Raw genomic sequence first — 18,988 nt, forward strand, 5'->3', positions numbered from 1 at the left:
TTAACTTGCTGATTGGTTTCAGCCTCAGGATTCCGCCAGGCTGCAGTTTGTCACCAATTCCAAATGGCCAATCGTTAATACTAATGTTTGTGTAACTAACTGCCGGCATCTGCCACTGCTCGTTGTACAACAATAATGGTGAGAGGGTACATTAATGATCATGTGTTAATTCAACCTGTGTTCATCAATGGAGAAATCTATGATGTCATTAAGTTAAATGCATTGGTAGCTCTGTAAAGGACTAAATCACAGTGAGTCTTACTGTGCATTGACATGTTCAATGTCAATACGTATTATGTGCGATTACAACCATTCTTTTGAGCATGTTGAAGGCACTGGGCTTGTACAAAAAGCACTGGTATAGTTAGCAGAAAATTCTCATGTGATACTATTAACAACTTTTTAAAATCCATAATTCCTTATCATAATGTCCCTTTTAGAAGCAGATTAATAAGAGATTAACACTCTGAATATCACTGTGCAGCTGTCTAGCTGTTATTAATGGGGAAACTCACAATAGATATTACAACTATGCCGATTTAGCGCAGTGTTCCCAACTGCAAGGCTTTCATCTGCACCTCTGTAATCCTAGCTGAAATCTTAGTACAGGTATGGGATCCGTTATCTGGAAACCCGTTATCCAGAAAGTTCCAAATTATGGAAAGGCTGTCTCCCATAGACTCCATTTTATTCAAATAATCCAAATTTTTAAAAAAGATTTCCTTTTTTTCTGTAATAATATAACCGTAGCTTGTACTTGAGCCTAACTAAGATATAATTAATCCTTATTGGAAGCAAAACCAGCCTGTTGGGTTTATTTAATATTTACATGATTTCTAGTGGATTTAAGGCATGAAGATCCAAATTACGGAATGATCCGTTATCTGGAAAACCCCCAGGTCCTGAGCATTCTGGATAACAGATCCCATTCTGTACCTGTAATCGTGTTTCACAAGGGTAAGGCCCACCAAACTGCCTTTTAAAAGTACATTAGGGCAAAGTTACTTGCAAGATGCAAGTTTTATTAGGTTTTGATGAAAAATTACTCCGGCAAATTTGTTTCTATTTACATAATATTTCGTATGCTCAAAGAGCTACAGGCAGTGAAACCCAAGGCACTTCCCCAAATATTTTCTCAGGTATTTTTATACTCAAGAAAATGCAAGCAAAACATTTTAAATACCAAAGAACAGAAACATTTCTGTAAGACAAACAGAGTTTTTGCCACAGAGGAAGTGAGTGCTGCTACTGGCCTCCTGTTGTAAAGCAATAAAAAAAACAAAGCAGTGCTTGTTTCAAGTACAAACTGTTGCCTAATTCAGTCTTTAGTATAAGTATTCTTTCCCAGGTACCTGCAATAAGATGGGGTTTAAAAGCTCCTTAGTTTGTCTCCCTAGAACTCCTGAGTCAAGGGTAAGTGAACATGGTCATACTGCTCAGTTTTACATTACAGCATGCAGTTGCTAGGGGCATAATGATTTTAAATCATAAGATTTAGTACACCAAAAGACACACAATTGTTAGCATCAAGCATGGTGCTAACACTTTTTATAAATACAATATATAAATAAAATCCTATAGGGTTCACCTTCAAGTTAACTTTTTGTATGTTATAGAATGGCTAATTATAAGCAAAGTTTCAATTGGTCTTCATTATTTTTTATAGTTTTTGAATTATTTGCCTTCTTCTGACTCTTTGTAGCTTCCCAATGGGGGTCACTGACCCCATCTAAAACCAAATGCTCTGTAAGGCTACAAATGTATTGTTGTTGCTACTTTGTATCACTCATATTTCTATTCAGACCTCTCCTGTTCATATTCCAGTTTCTTATTCAAATCAATGCATAGTTGGTAGGGTAATTTGGATCCTAGCAACCATATTGCTGAAATAGCAAACTGGAGAGTTGCTGAATTAAAAGCTAAATTACCTCGAAAACCACAAATAATAAAAAATGAAAACCAATTCCAAATTGTCTCAGAATATCACTCTCTGCATCATTCTAAAAGTTAACTTAAGTATAAGAGTAAAAACTACAAAATATTCTTTTACAGAGGAGCGACCCAAATTTAAAGAGAAACTTTTTTTTATAGCATGTATAGGTTTAAAGAGATAATGTTACCACATCCTATGCACTGAATCCATGTTGTTGGGATTCGGCAGTATCCCAAAAGGATCACAATATTAGAATCTGAACCAAATCCAAAAGCTAATTTGCACATGCATAATTTCTATTTGCAAATTAGAGCAAGTAATGGTTAAAAAAGCAATATTTTTTAAAAATATTTTTAAGAATGTTTTTAATTGTGTAATCTAAAGTCACGTGATTTTGAGGGTTTGGCTTTGGCCAAGCTTGGATTAGTCCAAATCAAATAATTTGGTGCATCCTTTTGGTACCATCTATATGTTACAACCTTTTGTGTGCCAGAAAAGTATAGATAAGATAAAATACATGTCCCAAAACACTCACCAACCCCCGGTGCAAATACAAAAAACATTACTGTTACTACCTGTTCAGGTAACATAAAACTGAATTTACAAATGATATATTATGTACCTTTTGCATACAGATGAGTAAACTCTATTGTAAATGAATATGAATGTAGATAAAGAGAATTGTGGAAGGGTAAAAGCAAGAATGGGTGGCAGTAATTAGCAATAGAACAGTTCATGACCTTTCTCATTGCACACACAGAGGGCTCACCCCCATATCTATTATGCATTCCACTTGGAGGAACTATCAATTACACACACATAGGCAGAATCAATGGGACTGATCTCTTTTTAAGACCTGAACAAAGGAAGGTTAACACACATTTAAATCATTGTAATACTGTAGATCTTGTGTCACTTGCTTTATGTCAGCTAAAACAACTGGTTAAGAAACAGAAGTAAAATAATAGGCTGCTCTGTTAAATAACACAGGATGCCTTCATAAGAAAGCATTGAGTTTAAGGCTATGGCAACACTGGGCTGATTCTCTTCCTATGGTTGAGGTTGAGAATCAGCCCCTATGCTTGAATCTGCATTCTCATGTGTCTGCACCCAAAACCACAGCATCAGCCAGGATTCAGGCACACAAAGCAAACATCTACACTAAAAGGCATGAGTATGTATATATTATACTGGCTAAATCCACTCTGTGTGCCTGCAACTGGGCCGCCAGGTTGCCATCTGTCCAGATTTAACCTGGACAGGCCGGTTTTTGCAAGGGCTGCCTAGGTGAAAAGTGTCTGTCCGGATTTCCAAATTAGGAAATCCGGACAGGACATTGAAGTGACTGACATGGTGATCAACCAATCGCTGATCCTGCCCCCCACGTCATCGTCTCGCTCCTGCCCGTTTTCAAAGAAAAAAAAGGTGCCAACCCTACAGAAGAATTTAAGTGTAGGGTTTGATTATTGACCTGCGTTTATCTACAGGCTGGGAATCCAACACCAATTTTTTACAGCACCCTATGCCAAAGTTTTTTTGTTTAAATCATTAAATAACAAATCCACAATCATATACAGTAAATGCCAATTACAGTAAAGCAATTTCTTCAATTTACTTTCATCTTTCTGAAGTTTACATTATTGAATTTATTGATTTTATCAACACCAGCAAAATGTTGATAACGTTAAAACCTAACATACATTAGACTATAGACTTGAGAGCAGTATTGTCCATTACAATGTCTTAACTAATCAAGGAAATCTAGCATTAATGCAAGTTATGACTGTAGGGAGACATTACAGACAAATCAACTTCATATATTCTGTGTTGACTCGCTTTCAAACTACAGGTATGGGACCTATTATCCAGAATGCTCAGGACCTGGGGCTTTCCGGATAATGGGTCTTTCCGTAATTTCGATCTTCGCTCCTATAAGTGAAGAAACTCATAGGAACCAGGAAGTTATAATTAACCCCTTAAGTTACCTATTACCCCTACCCAACACTCAAACAGTTTAAGGTCAATATCATCATCAGCAAATAAAAGTGTCTGCCATGTTGTTATGTGGGAAGAAATCAAAATAACTGGTAGAAACTCATGCAGATATGGTGAAAACAAACAAACATCCTTAGTTCAGTTAGAGCAATACCCAAAGTAGACTAGTTAAACTGTGTATGGATCAAATAACATTGCTTGACAATAATAGACATACAAGGCTGCTACTTTTAACAATACCAAGCAGCAAACCCCTGTGCAAAAATGGTCCCCTTGCAGGGGAGGGGATGCACTTGCACCTATGGCATTGGTCACGTTTGTGTATCTAAATTATGTTGCAAGGGGGTGTGACACATGCCAACCTGTATGTAGCTATTCCAAACAAAGGAAGCTCTACATACAGCCTTTGTGCCCCTTCCCCCAGTCTTTGTAAATGAGGTCCATTAAGTTCAACAAAAAGAATTGCTCCTCACCAGCAGAATGGGTATAGCCTAAATTGGCCCAAAGCAAGTGACTGTCTTCTAAAAAACATGCTCATGTTGTTAGGCCACGGTATTAGAGGTATACATATTTTGGCAGTAGACAACATAATATTTACATATGTTTATAGGATAGACATTTTAATTCTTTTGGGAAATTAATGTAGAAAAGATTTAGGGGGATATTTATCAAAGTCTGATTGTATCTCAACATTTTTTCCGCTTGGATTTATTACTCTTATTTATTGTTACATTTTCCCGAAAATTTGCTTTGCGGGAAAAAAAATCGTTTTTTTTGGATTTTTCACCTGAAAACTCCAATTTCTTTTGTTTTTTGCCCGAAAACTCGGGTATTGCACAAAACCTAGCGCACATCAAAAAATCATTGGAACTTCTCCCGTTGACTTATACTGTATGCAACTTCGACATGTCTGAGATGCCAGATTTTCTGATTCGGACTTTTCCATCCTCTGGGTTTTATAAATTCAGAAAAATTCGTGATTTTATTTGTCAGATTTTATAAAAAAAAAATCACACATTTTTTGTGATTTTTGCATTCCGAGTTCATTAAATAACCCCCTTAGTGTGTTTATACTAATTTCAGTATAGCCAATTTGACGTTTGGGTAGTTTACTTTATACATATTTGTAGACAAACAAGGCAGGCAACTTGCAGCATCACACAATGGGTCAGATTCATTTCAGTGGGAATTTTAACGTGAAAAACTGTGAGATAAGTTTTTCTGAATTGCATTGCATCTCAAATTGAATCTCGTCTATTCGTTTTCACGTGATAAACCTTTGTCTCTTTGAATTGAATCTGGCCCATTATGTCTTGTAATCAAATAGATAGCAGTATCAACTTTTCCCCTTACTGAAAATTAAGGACGTGGGAGCTTGCATTTTAAAATATATATAAGCATCACTGGTGGGAAATGCCTACAGCATAACTGATGAAGAAGAAATCAAGCACCATGTTTTTATTTCTCTGATGCAGGTGGTTTATATTGTAAAACTGGCTAGCTCTTTCAAGTGAGTGCCTTTATTCTTACACAAGAAAGCCAGACAGAGCTGCCTAGCTATGCTGCGGTTATTTTTAGCAGAAAGTAATTTTTAGGAAGCACAAACAATAACATTTCCATAACATGTGTTTTCTTTATGAGGCAAGACAGCAATTCACAATATCCCTCTAGGCTTTGCAACAGTTGTCTGACAAAACCTTTACTGCGTATGGATGTGTAGCGAAGTAAGAAAAAAAAACCTCAAACCGCCTGAGGCACAAGCTGATACAGATGTAATGCAAGGAATTACAAGGAAGAGGGCCTCTGCAATTACCCTGCTATTTAAACCAATCTATGGATCATCAGTAAATGTTTAGTGCAGCGTTTAAAGTGAGACAGGCTGACAGAGCATAAGCTGCTTATCTGTCCCCTCCAGCCATTATGCTCTCTTAACCTAGGAGTCATGTCAAATAAAACAACTTTGCATTGACAACCCACTTCTGCACAGCTTAAAAGAGAGATTGACAACTTCCCGATTTTCTGTAGAGGTCACTGGATGCAGCTCAGTCGCAGTTAGAAGTGCCTCCATGTCAATTAAAACAAGTGTAATGGTGTGTCAGATGGAGCAGAGGATATTTAAAATAACGCATTATTAAATAAAATAATGCATTATTAAAGTTAGTTACAACAGTTCTGCATATCTATGTATAGTATTGAAACACATTCATACTTACATAGTAATGGTGAAAAAAATGAGTTCCAGGTGGAAATAAAGCATGTGAGCAGTAAAGGACTTATCAATTACATGTATCAGATACTAAATTGACTTATAAATTACATGTATCAGATACTAAATTGACTTATAAATTACATGTATCAGATAAAAAAATGAAGGCTCAATTTAGCTGATCCCAGTAACATGACTCAGTGCTTATTCTGATACTGAGTAAATGGCCATGAGATGGGCCACTTTTATTGAGAGGAGTTTGATGCTAACAGAATGTCAAGGCTCAAAAAGTTCCTTTTGTAGGGGCTGAAGTTGTTTGTCTGAATCTTCATTCAGGCAGCTCAGCATATTAAACCCCACTCCTTTACCATCATGGGACCAGGTCCGGACTGAGAATTAAAATAGGCCCTAGCATTTCACGTACACAGAGGCCCACATAGAGGCCCAAACAGCCCCCACCAGCCCACTAAATACTGACTTTCTATGGCACCTTATAGCAGCCCCTCTGGCATTTGCCAGAACCCACAGATTGCCAGTCCGGGCCTGCATGGGACCTCAATTTAAGGTCTTGATTTCTAGTTGTAGAACTGACAGTGTGGATACATGACCCTGTTAGAAGACACTGAAGAAAAGAGCATGTAGCCAACAGCATGTGATCTGTAAGTCTCTGTAAAGACCTGGATATGAGATTATGAGGTACAGGCCCGGACTGAGAATTAAAATAGACCCTGGCATTTCAGGTACATAGAGGCCCAATCAGCCCACGCAGAAGCCCAAACAGCCCCCACCAGCCCACTAAATACTGAATTTCTATGGGACCTTATAGCAGCCCCTCTGGCATTTGCCAGAACCCACAGATTGCCAGTCCGGGCCTGATGAGGTAGGTGTGGGCCATAATAAATTTCCTGAACCAAAATAGGGTGTTAAGCACCTTTTCTGAGAAGCCCCTTTGTTCAGATGATGATTTTAAGCTGTTATGAATAACATTTTGACATTGTGAAGTTGATAAAGCCCTTGAAAAAGAATATTCGGCCATAGGGCCATTTCCATCCAAGAGTAATATGGACAAATATATCAAGTCAGAAATAGGAATCTTAAGATAGTCAAACATTTGTGTTTATTGTGGATCTGTTGGGATGATGATATAATGTAGCCAATAGTTGGCACGGAGTATAAATTGTAACATCATGTGTGAAACAGTAACTTGATAAAGGGATGAGAGTAGGCCTGAAACATTGCAATTGTCACAGATCAAAAGCCATGTGTTCTATAAAGGCTTTTTAAAAAAAAAAATTTTCCCTCAACAATGCTGTGTTATACATTGGAGTGTTCTAATCTCTGGAGAAACTACGAGGTCTGTTGTGAAACAAGGGGAGACCTACTGCACTCTGCTTTTATGCAATGTAAAGGCATGTTGATGATTCACTGACTCTTAATTCTAATTTTGATGCAATCACATTCGGATGGGGTATTACAATCGCATGTAATGTTGGAGGGGGTCCCACTGGCCAAAACGATGATTGGGAAGAGGCCATTCAAAAGTGTGTATGAATCCCTAGACAGGTTTGTAGTGGTATGAGATGGAATCTTTAGTCCCAGAAGACATCAGCATAGGAGTAGGGATGTAGCGAACGGCGGAAAAAATGTTCGCGAACATATTCGCGAACTTGCGTCAAAAATGCGAACGGTTCGCGAATGTCGCGAACCCCATAGACTTCAATGGGAAGGCGAATTTTAAAAGCTAGAAAATACATTTCTGGCCAGAAAAATGATTTTAAAGTTGTTTAAAGGGTGCAACGACCTGGACAGTGGCATGCCAGAGGGGGATCAAGGGCAAAAATGTATCTGAAAAATACATTGTTGACACAGCGCTGCGTTTTGTGCTGTAAAGGGCAGAAATCACACTACGTCACTCAGGTGATGTTTCTGGACACGGAATGTGAAAAAGCTCACACAGCTAGGTGGCACTTGGTTAAAGACTGGGCAAACAATGCCTGCAAGGGCAACGTATACAGTAGTGGGTACGGAATATATTATTGCTGCTGTAAAAACATCACTCAGGTGATGTTTACGGACACGGAATTATTATTGTTATTTAGACAGAATTTGAAAAAGCTCACACAGCTAGGTGGCACTTGCATACCTCCCAACTGTCCCTCTTTTGACCACTCAACCCCCTGTCCCTCTTTTGTACTGGAAAGTCCCTCTTTTCTCTGAACTGAACAGCCAGAAAAAAAACTGTTTCTAACTTATTTAGCTTTTGGCAGAGAGCTCAGAACAGCTAACAGGTGCAAATAAGATACTTTGTAACAATTTTGACTCTGGTTGGTGCTGGTAGTGGTGAACTACTAGGAGGAGCAGCACACCAGTCCCTCTTTTCTCTGAACTGAACAGCCAGAAAAAAAACAGTTTCTAACTTAATTAGCTTTTGGCAGAGAGCTCAGAACAGCTAACAGGTGCAAATAAGATACTTTGTAACAATTTTGACTCTGGTTGGTGCTGGTAGTGGTGAACTACTAGGAGGAGCAGTACACCAGTCCCACTCCCCAACACAGCTAGACTAATAGCACTGGGCTCTTATAGTAGCAAAGTAAAAAAACAAAAAAGAAAATAAAAGCAGTCCTTACAAGGACTATTGGGTTATTACAGCAGTCAGCAGATGAGATCAGAAGCAGTGCCCACAGCAGCTACATACAGAACACTGCAGTAGAAGGTAGATTACTAGTCAGCAAAGCTAACTAACCTAAACTCACTGTCCCTCAAATCCCTGCAGAGTTCTGTCCCTACAATACAGAGCAGTATCAAGTAGATTACTAGCCAGCAAAGTTACTATCAACTGTCCCTCAAATCACTAAACAGCTCTCTCCCTACACTATCTCTTCCAAGCACACACAGGCAGAATGAAAAAACGCTGCAGGGCTTCAGTTTATATATGGAAGGGGAGTGGTCCAGGGGGTGTGGGGGTGGTCCAGGAGGGAGAGCTTCCTGATTGGCTGCCATGTATCTGCTGCTCTGGGGTGAGAGGGCAAAAATAAGCGCCAGCTAAGGCGAACCCAAATTGGCGAACGTCGCGCGACGTTCGCGAACATTCGGCGGACGCGAACGGTCGATGTTCACGCGAATTAGTTCGCGGTCGAACAGTCCGCGACATCCCTGCATAGGAGCATATCTAAGTATGAGCAGAACAATGAGTGTCCCAAAAGCATACCACAAAGAAGAAGCTTCCTGATATATAGTTGATGTTTTTATAATGCACAGAATCACTTATTTATTAAAGGGAATCTAAATCCAAAAAAATCAATGGATGTAAACTTATCGGTTTCTTTTCTGAACACATTCAAATGAAATTTCTATTCTTGTTGGTTTCTGAAATATTTGCATTTTAATTTTTTTAGCTTTTGGCTCCACCGACAGTCAGCAACCCTCCGGATAGCGGAATTGAGGAAATGCACAGAAGGTGCAAATTAGTGATGTGCAGGTCGGGTTTCCCCCAGGGTTGACATTACCGTTATAAGAGAAAATAATGAGAACTGCAAGTGTGCTCAGAGGACCATTCTAAAAAAACAGCTCATTTTTTTAGATTCCCTATGCCATTCCAGGTAGTAAACTAAAATGAGCTGACTCAACTGTTTGGCCCTCAGGTCAAAAACTAAATTACTATTTACATACCTGTTAGGAGAAGACTACATCGACAGTTAATATCTGGCCAAGCCCATTTTGCACATACACAGGCCTCTAAAATGCCAACGTAGTCATGAGTGATTGAATCAGTTTCAATTTTGTATGGTCAGCTAAATCTTAAAAAGATAAACTCCATGTTTGCTGAATGACTACAAAGCATGCTATTAACGCTGATACAAATTTACCAATTTTCATATACTAAGTTATGCACTACTATGTACTACAAACAAAACAACGCTCTGCGCAGTCTCCCCAGTTTTCACAGCATATGGAGAGTACAGAGGAATTTCACTCCATTGCCTAATCTGCCTTGGCAAAATTACCTACGATCTGCAGCTAAGAAACAGGGTTTTTATTTTGTGAAAAACACAGGAACCACACTTTTAGCTTACTGTGTTTTAAAGCGAAACTGCAGGATTAATGATAGATATAAGTACAGGGAGCTTCTGTTCCTTTGAACTCTAAAGTGAGGAGAAAAGGAAACTCGGCCAAACAACCACAAAGGACTGTTGTCATTTTTCAGCGGAAGGCATAAAATGGATTACCTGTATCAGCTCACAGAAAGCAATGAGACATTATGACTATGCCAAACACCTGCACCTGTGATAGTCTTACAAACACAAGAGCCTGTAAAACAATGTGATGGCAGTTTGACAGGTCCATGCAATCTTGGAAAGCCCCCAGCAGGTTATACTGGAAATCACTTGTTTTCCATTCTGGCGTAATGGGAAGTTTCATTGTAAATTGCTAAACCCTGATTCCCTTGTATTGCAACTTAAGATAGCTAAAGAAAAGAAAGTGGTGATTTGCAGACCGCTGTAAAGCTGTGGGGATTCAAGCAAGGATTCAACTGAATGTTGAATTTCTTGTTTTGTTGCTGGTGGACATTGATACTGTGGGGGGTGTTTGGGGCCAAACACAGTTGTTGTTAATGTAAGCGTTGATATTGAGTGGATTTTACTCCTCCCCATGCCACTATGTGTGCATAAGAAAAACTGTGCCTGAGTACAAGTAAATGAAATGAAAATTAAGGCCTGAAGTGGTCAGATCATGCAAACTTGGGGTCTACTTTTAGTGAATTTATCAGCATCAACCAACAACAGTAATGGTCTGGGTGCTGTTTCTTGATCACATATTTCGATGTGCAAAGTGAGTTACACAGTTGTGCTGTGATACTCAGTATGTTCTATGTGTGCCCTGTTCCAACACAGAACATGTTATATGATTGCAAAAGCTTTGCACTATTTTAATGGGTTTCACAGCACTTGACCCTAGTGATGTGCCTGTGAGGGTTGACCCACATGACATCATGAAAGGGGTCGGGGGGCAGGCACGCATCTATAACTAGTGGCTGCCAGAAGCAGAAGCCGGCACAGTAAGGTTGCAGGTAGGGATAACAGAAAGAAGAGCACATGACCCACAAACAGTGTGCAGAAGTCGTCCCGAACCTGGAACATCATTACTTGAAACTCAAATTTTTTTTTCTGATTTGGTTCACAACATTACAAATGTACTTTAAATGTAGGATCAGCTACTATTAACCTCATTCCACCCCATACAGTATATAATAAAAAGCACTAGTTTTGCCCAGGCCCAATAAACCATAGCAACCAATAACATGTTGGATTTCACACAGGTGACAAATGCTTTTTGTTTATTAGTGACTTTACACCTTTTACACGTTCGCGTCCGCCGAATGTTCGCGAACGTCGCGCGACGTTCGCCAATTTGGGTTCGCCTTAGCTGGCGCTTATTTTCGCCCTCTCACCCCAGAGCAGCAGATACATGGCAGCCAATCAGGAAGCTCTCCCTCCTGGACCACCCCCACACCCCCTGGACCACTCCCCTTCCATATATAAACTGAAGCCCTGCAGCGTTTTTTCATTCTGCCTGTGTGTGCTTGGAAGAGCTAGTGTAGGGAGAGAGCTGTTTAGTGATTTGAGGGACAGTTGATAGTAACTTTGCTGGCTAGTAATCTACTTGATACTGCTCTGTATTGGAGGGACAGAACTCTGCAGGGATTTGAGGGACAGTGAGTTTAGGTTAGTTAGCTTTGCTGGCTAGTAATCTACCTTCTACTGCAGTGCTCTGTATGTAGCTGCTGTGGGCACTGCTTCTGATCTCATCTGCTGACTGCTGTAATAACCCAATAGTCCTTGTAAGGACTGCTTTTATTTTCTTTTTTGTTTTTTACTTTGCTACTATAAGAGCCCAGTGCTATTAGTCTAGCTGTGTTGGGGAGTGGGACTGGTGTGCTGCTCCTCCTAGTAGTTCACCACTACCAGCACCAACCAGAGTCAAAATTGTTACAAAGTATCTTATTTGCACCTGTTAGCTGTTCTGAGCTCTCTGCCAAAAGCTAATTAAGTTAGAAACTGTTTTTTTTCTGGCTGTTCAGTTCAGAGAAAAGAGGGACTGGTGTGCTGCTCCTCCTAGTAGTTCACCACTACCAGCACCAACCAGAGTCAAAATTGTTACAAAGTATCTTATTTGCACCTGTTAGCTGTTCTGAGCTCTCTGCCAAAAGCTAATTAAGTTAGAAACTGTTTTTTTTCTGGCTGTTCAGTTCAGAGAAAAGAGGGACTTTCCAGTACAAAAGAGGGACAGGGGGTTGAGTGGTCAAAAGAGGGACAGTTGGGAGGTATGCAAGTGCCACCTAGCTGTGTGAGCTTTTTCACATTCTGTCTAAATAACAATAATAATTCCGTGTCCGTAAACATCACCTGAGTGATGTTTTTACAGCAGCAATAATATATTCCGTACCCACTACTGTATACGTTGCCCTTGCAGGCATTGTTTGCCCAGTCTTTAACCAAGTGCCACCTAGCTGTGTGAGCTTTTTCACATTCCGTGTCCAGAAACATCACCTGAGTGACGTAGTGTGATTTCTGCCCTTTACAGCACAAAACGCAACGCAGTGTCAACAATGTATTTTTCAGATACATTTTTGCCCTTGATCCCCCTCTGGCATGCCACTGTCCAGGTCGTTGCACCCTTTAAACAACTTTAAAATCATTTTTCTGGCCAGAAATGTCTTTTCTAGCTTTTAAAATTCGCCTTCCCATTGAAGTCTATGGGGTTTGCGACGTTCGCGAACCGTTCGCATTTTTGACGCAAGTTCGCGAATATGTTCGCGAACATTTTTTCCGCCGTTCGCTACATCCCTATTTACAACCAAAAAAAACACTTGCCACTCAGCAAGCTTCAATATGAAACAGAATTTTAATCATCCACTCTGATATTATTTGTCAACATGTTAATCTGCAAGTGGTGAACACTAATTCCTAGAATTAAATGGTTTTTCTAGTGGTAACTTCTGATGATGATAATAATATATTAATAAGGCTATTAAAAAGTGCAAACCTAAATTATTATTTTATTTTTGTGCAAGTCGCTAGAGGAAAAATATCTGCTTTAGGGCAGAGACACACGCTCAGATTCGGGGATATTAGTAGCCCGGCGACAAATTTCCTCTTCTTCAGGGTGACTAATCTCCCCGAACTGCCTCCCGCCGGCTAGAATGTAAATCACCGGCAGGATGGCAATTGGATCGCTTTGTTTTCCAAAGTCGACCGAAGTTGCCTCATGAGGAAACTTCGGGTGACTTCGGAAAACAAAGCGCACAGAGTGCCATCCCACCGGCGATTTAGATTCTAGCCGACAGGAGCCAGAAATCTCCCTGAATCTTTGGGGCAAATTCACTAAGTGCCGAAGCGCCGAACACTAGCGTTAATTCGCTAGCGTTTGGCATTTTCGTTACTGCGCAAATTCACTAACGAACGCTGGCGTAGTTTCGCTAGTGTTACTTCGCATCCTTACGCCAGGCGAATTTTCGCTAGCGACGTAACTACGCAAATTCACTAACTTGCGCAGTGTACTGAACGCTACCTTTTACGCTAGACTTCCTTCGCCACCTCAGACCTGGCGAAGCGCAATAGAGTAGATAGGGATTGTTTCAAAAAAAGTCAAAATTTTTTCTAAGTCCCAAAAAACGCTGGCGTGTTTTCTACATTATGGGTGATAGGCTGAAAAAGATCGAAAAATTTTTTGGGGCTCCCCTCCTTCCCCCCTACATTTCCTGACTCATGGCAACTTACCTAGACAGTGGGCACATGTGTAGGGCAAAATAAAATTTTTATTTGATGATTTGAAGGTTTTCTTGGCATGTGTAGTGCTGATACGTATTCCTCCATTGAAATTTGAATTTGGCGCCGTATGCAAATTAGCCTTCGCTAGCGTACCTTCGCTTTACATAGCGAATCAACGATAGTGCAACTTCGCAACCTTACGCTACCCCTGTGCGCAACTTCGGATTTTAGTGAATTTGCGGAGCCCTGGCGAAACTACGCCTGGCGAAGTGCAGCGAAGTTGCCTCTTTGTGTCTGCCCTTACCATTAAGCCACTAAAAAACTGCTCCAGACCCAAACTATAAAGAAAAATGTGAAAAATTATTCTCACTCTAGTCCAGAGGTAACTTTAGAACTAAGCATGAGAGTCAGTAAATAATTTTGTATTGCAGAAAAAAATGTCCACCTTTAGAAATCCAAAGTTTGTCAGTACAATATCCTTTTGGGCAGAAGACAGACTATAGGTTTGTTGCAGGGTGGCAAGGAAAGATGAAAAGAGAACAGTAATATGAGAACAATAATGGTATAAGTTCGGTAAAATGATTAATATCAGAAAAGGCACAAAGCAAATCTGATTTGCTTGAAACAAAATAAATTAAATTAATACAGTTTCTAAGGTAAACAAAAATAAAGGGCAAAAACTAAACATTAAGAATAATATAAGTTATTTCGATCTAACAGCTAAATTTCAACATAACTCAATCTGGACATCTCATCTGGTGTGAACTGCACTTATTCCTAGTGTAAAACCCACCGCGCTCAGCAATGATATACTGTAATGTCACCTCGCAATCTGGATTTACTATAAAGGGCTGTGACGAGTTTCAGAGCAGTAAACATTGCAGCGAGGTGTATTTCACACTGAGCTGGTTTTTATGAAGAACACTTCACCGCCCGGCTCAGACGCTCTCAGTGATGAATGGTGAAAGATGCGTGACAAGCTTCATCATTGTTTGTAAATCTTAACTGTTCCTGCTCACTAACTCTGTAGGCAATTTTCAAAGACAGCGGCCAACGGAAGGACAGCATAGCTCGCCTGAAGGTTATTCAACGCATATCTTGCTTATTTTAATATGAGGGGTTTGTTGAGCAACAGCTAAGCACAAAAGATTTGAGTATTACGTTTTTAATTAATACTGTTGTGGATGTAGTTAAAATACCATAAATACTGAACATTAAGGTTAACCTTACTCAGGAGTCTTTTATACCAAGGATTGATTTTCCTTGTATTCGTACCCAAAAATGGTAGGCAAGAGCAGTCCATTTCAGGAAAAACATTAGGTCCGAGAAATTACTCTCTTCTTTTTGCCCAAGGTCTGCAGACATTGATCATTCCCCAAAGCTGCCCGTTGCCCATGACACTGCATCATTTGATCATTTGATCATTCTGCTTTTAACATAAACTGTGTTGAAAAAAACCCAGAAACATTTAGACTAGTAAATAAGACTGTCATTAGTTGACAGGGATTTTACCATTTGCATCCTAGTTGCATTTCCTTCTAATTCATATTTTTTAGACATTTTTCCATCAGCAAATTTTCTATTTTCTGAACCCCTTTACATTTTTATTCTGATCCCTTCCTTTTCCCTTACCCCTTCTTTTATGCAATCCTTTCTTTTCCACTCTTTCTCTTTGTACCTTTTCTACTCCTTTCCTTTTTCTGCTCAAGTGCCCCCACTTATCTTATACTTCACTTGCTATACTGCTCCCTTTGCCTTGCAACTGTTCTACTGTATTTTGCCCATTACCACTCATTTACCTAATCCGCTTCCTCCGTGACTATGTATCACCTTTAGTTGTAGCCTTGTGGAGGCAAAGTACCCCATATATTGCCTTATCTTACCTTTTTGGCTGCCATTTCAACTTGTCACACAAGAGCTTTAAGGGGAGGGAGTATGAGTCAGAAGGTCTGTCATTTGAAGCCTCTCATTTGCTTTAATAGAAAATACTCAAAACTCTATTGACAGGTGTTTTCCAATATAGCAAATGACAAGCTGCTTGGCCAGGTTCAGGACACTTCTCCAACAGCATAATAAGTGTGACATGAGCTTTACTGTTCATGGGCTTTGATTGTCCTTTCTTTTAACTTATGGCCTATGGCAAATAGGCACAACCTGGCTCTTCTCCACAGGCATTTTAAGCCCTATGTATTATTGGCATTATCAATAGTTATTGCAGTCAGAGCCCGGCCAGGCGCCCTAGGCAACCTGGCTGGTCAAGGTGCCGGTTGGTCGCGCGCATGCACAAACTGGCAGTCTTGTGCGCATATGCAAAATGCTGCTTGTGGTGCACATGCGCAAATTGATGCATGCATGCATGGAAGCACATAAACACAGGCAAATAGAAGACAGTCTGAGAGAGGGGACCTGGGGTAGGCGACAGAGGAGGTACATGCCTGATGCCCCCCAGCTTTTGCACCACAGGCATGTAGGGCTACCCATAGGGTTCATTCCCCTATGGTCTGAACCACATGGTGTGGAAATCCCCTGATCTAAGCTACAGGGTCTGCCTAGAGCTTTGGGAGGGGCTGGAGCATTGTCCCAGTGCAGTATGTCTGCCAGATACCGGAGGGTGTCACAAGGTGTCGCTGTTGCACCACTTTTGTATATATATTTATTTATATATATATATATATATATATATATATATATATATATATATATATATATATATATATATATATATATATATATATATATATATATAGGAGATGCCATGTGCTCACAGCCATTATTGCTGCCAGTCTTCCACTTTCTTGGATGCAGGATGGAGTGATCGTCGGCTGGGGTGCTACAGGGGCAGACCTCAGGCTATGGAGACACACCACATGGCTGTTATGCCCTTTGTGGGCTCAGGGATAACTAGACCCTGATATTCATGGAGATGGATGCCAAAAACCTGGACTGTGTGTGTTTGCGCTATGGACAGTGCTGGGAGCTCTTGTTCAGTTTACTTCTGAAACAGAAGGAGCCAGCTACTTAAAGGGGTTGTTCACCTTCCAAACACTTTTTTCAATTCAGTTGTTTTTAGATTGTTCCCCAGAAATAAAGACCTTTTTCAATTACTTTCCATTATTTATTTTTTAAGTTTTTTCCAAAATCTAAGTATAAAGTTTAATGTCCCTGTCTCTGGTGTTTGAGTCTGACAGCTCAGTAATTCAGGTGCAGGCTCTGAACTGTTACAATTTTGCAACATTTAGTTGATACATTTCTCAGCAGCATCTCTGGAGTATTAGCAACTATTGTATCAATTCTAACATTTGCCTGTAATGAAACCCAGAGATTCTGCTCAGCAGGGACAAAGATAAGAAATGTACAGTATCAACTAAATGTATCAATTTAGAACAGTTTACAGGATCGGCGACCCCCCCCCTCCCAGAGCTGCTTCAGAAGGAGAGAAATGACACTTTACACTTCAATATTAGAAAAACAGTCACACATAGAAAATAGAAAGTCATTGGAAAAAGTCGTTATTTCTGGTGATCTATCTGAAAACAACTAATTGTTTGAAGGTGAACAACCCCTTTAAGTAATAAGCCTATACATGAATAATATGGCAATGCCCAATTAATGCATGCTGTATGACCATGACTGCGACAAAACACAACAATGCTTTTCTGTAGTGGAGGTTACGGATTGCTAAACAATTTAACACAAAGCCGCAATAAATAAAATGATCTCAGATGTTCAATTACCACCCCATTCACTCACATTGCATTCTATTGATTTGCATATCACAACTACAACCCTCAGAATATGCCATGACAGATATAGATTAAATATAAACAACCTATTCTTCAGCCAACTCTCTTTTCTGCTTACCTTACACTGTGTTTTTAGACCTCATGTTACATATTTGTCAGTTTCTACAACCCTTTCTTTGTGTGACAGAAAAAAAGACATTTATCAAAAAGCTTCTTTCAGTCATTTGATAACTTAATTACAGACATTGTGCAACTCGGCAATTGTATGCTCCTGTAACTAGGAAAGATTGTATTCTGAATGAATACTTTCAAGACCAAGGCACAGGAATCTTAATAAAGCTATCCCTTTAAAGAAAGGATATCATAAGAAAATAAAGGTTTTTTTTTCACAGACACTTTTGGGTATAGTAGAGTGACCATCCAAACACCTTATTGATTATGATTGTGCTTGTAAAAGGCACCTGTGTAACTATAGGGGAAGCAGAGACTGCCGAGAGTCCATAGAGTGTATGGGCCCAGGAGGCCCCTGGCAAGCTTTAGGAAGGCTACTGAAAATAAGCTTAAATTCTGGGGAAAATGCAGCACTGCTGATTTAAAAAAACATGTCGATTTGCATATGAAATTTAAACTTTTGGGGAGGTTATTTATTAAAGTCTGAATGCCCAAAGCATTCTATTTTACTATTAAATATGAATTTTTAGTGGGGAAAAAAAACCTCAAATTTTTCATGATTTATACAGCCCGATGATGGAGAAAGTCACAATCTGAAAATCCAGCATCTCAGACCTGCCGAGGTTGTATGTAAGTCAATGGGAGAAGTCCCAAAGACTCTTGCATGAATTTTCACGTTTTTATCCCTGCACTGGAATTTTTCGGGAAAACTTATTGATAAATAAGGGGAAATTACCTGTATAGATTTGGTCGGAGTATATTTCAGAAAAAAATTTGATACATTTGGATTTTGGGTGCTACAGGGGCAGACCCCTAAACTCTTTTTTGTCACTCTCAATTTCTTATACCTGTAGTGACCTTATTCTAGCATGAAATTCTGGTGAAATACTTGTATAGGTTAATTGCTGTCCAATGTGCCATGTCTGTATAGTGCTCCTGGAGATTATGGCACAAATATATGTGTGTGTGTGTCTATAATAATTTCAAACTATACATTTCTGCTCTGTTTTGTCCTTACCTTACCCACAGCTAGAGTCTAGACTTTGGGGTGTCTGCCTATATCTACTGCCACATGGTGCCAAAAAGCATAAGTCTACATTTTGACACCAAAACCCACTCCGTGTGTCTGCCGATACGGTAGCTCTGTGTGCACACACAGGAGAGGATCAGA

General features: G+C 39.7%; 1 protein-coding gene across 1 annotated transcript in view; it reads right to left on the bottom strand.

Annotated features, from left to right (window-relative positions):
• Positions 1-18,988, bottom strand: part of dmrt1.S (doublesex and mab-3 related transcription factor 1 S homeolog) — a 43,711-nt gene that overhangs the window by 2,416 nt on the left and 22,307 nt on the right.

This window comes from Xenopus laevis, chromosome 1S (assembly GCF_017654675.1).
Source record: "Xenopus laevis strain J_2021 chromosome 1S, Xenopus_laevis_v10.1, whole genome shotgun sequence".
In the NCBI taxonomy this organism is placed as follows: domain Eukaryota; kingdom Metazoa; phylum Chordata; class Amphibia; order Anura; family Pipidae; genus Xenopus; species Xenopus laevis.